The sequence below is a fragment of the Bison bison genome, unplaced genomic scaffold (assembly GCF_000754665.1).
Source record: "Bison bison bison isolate TAMUID 2011002044 unplaced genomic scaffold, Bison_UMD1.0 scf7180017864468, whole genome shotgun sequence".
NCBI classification, from domain to species: domain Eukaryota; kingdom Metazoa; phylum Chordata; class Mammalia; order Artiodactyla; family Bovidae; genus Bison; species Bison bison.
This window is the reverse complement of record NW_011495029.1, coordinates 4,824,955-4,826,726: the sequence shown is the minus strand read 5'-3', so window position 1 is coordinate 4,826,726 and position 1,772 is coordinate 4,824,955.

Below are 1,772 nucleotides of genomic sequence, written 5' to 3'. Positions count from 1 at the left end.
TTAACAAATTGAAAAATAAAAACTATACGATTATCTCAATAGATGCAGAAAAAGCCTTTGACAAAATTCAACACCCATTTGTGGTAAAACCATCTCCAGAATGAAGGAACATACCTCAACATAATAAACACCATAAATGACAAACCCACAGCAAACATTATCTTTAGTGGCAAAAAATTGAAAGTATTTCCTCTAAAATCAAGAACAAGACAAGGGTGCTCACTCTCATCATTATTATTCAACATAGTTTTGGAAGTCTTAGCCACAGCAATCAGAAAAGAAAAATAAATAAAAGTAATTCAGATTGGAAAAAAAGAAGTAAAACTCTCACTGTTTGCAGACGATCCTCTATTTAGAAAACCCTAAATATACCACAGAAAACTACTAGAGCTAATCAATGAATATAGTAAATTTGCAGGATATAAAATTGACACAGAAATCCTTTGCATTAGTATACATTAACAATGAAAAAACAAAAGAGAAAGTAAAGAAACAATCCCATTCACCATTGGAATGAAAAGAATAAAATACTTAGGAATAAATTTACCTAAAGAAACAAAAGAACTATAGATAGAAAACTATTATTATATTCTTTTAACAGAAATTGCTACTTACTCTACATATTGATGTTTCTGTTACCTTAAACTCTAGAATAAACATTGAGCATTTTTATAATAAAATAACAATAACACATTTTGCACTGAACAGAGCACTGAATTTGGAATTGCCAACCAAAGTAAATTTAGAATAAAAGTATATAATAATATAGTGCACAATTATGCTATAATACACAATGATACTAAAAGCATATTATAATTTCTATATAATATTATTTGCTTCAAAGGAATGTTTTAAGGGTAAGATGGGATAGTATATATGTAAGTGCATTATAAATCGTGTAAGGTCTGTGGTTAGGGAAGAATAGCAGCCACCTTGAAATTCACTTTGATTCCCATAAGCTTGCACAATTCGTGAGAAAGGTTTAGGGAAGGAATACAGTGAGGGAGAGAGAAGGGAGTGAAGAATCATGTGACATTTTCATTTGTTATTTTTCAAATGCTCAGGCTGATATCTCCCTTCTCATATTGCTGCCTCACATTTCCTGTTCACTGGTTGTTCATCATTTGCATTGTTTCAGATATTAAAGCAATATTATTTTCCATATGATAATTTTGAAAATTATTCTCTGCTTAGATAAGATGAAAATTGGCAGGTGAGTGCAAAATTAGATAAAGCTTCTGAAACAATTCTCTTAAGCTTTGAGAAAGAGTGGAAACAAGGTGATATTGACAACCACTGAAATTCATTATTATTGCATATTAATACTTGGAAACTAAGTTTCATCCTCTTATTTTTATACTTTTAAACCTTTGCATGTAGGCAAAAATTATTTGTAGCTGATAAAATTGCTAATTTACAGACCTGTAAATAACCCATAAGGTTTATGAAGCCTGTGACCATGATGTTAAGATCATGATAGAATACAGAATTTATTAAGACATACAATATACATTTTTAAAATACTACAAGTAATCTTTTTTATTTCCCAATATTTTAGATATCTATAACATGGTATTTATCACTCAAGATAAATAAGGGAGCAGATTGAAATGCTTTATAATCTAAAAATGTCATTTTAATCTCATAATTGTATAATTATGCATCTTACTAGAATATTATGATTATATATTATGTACATATTAAAAATTACAGAACAAGTTTGATATATTACAATTTTAATCAATTTATGATTTTCTATGTTGTAAAAGTTA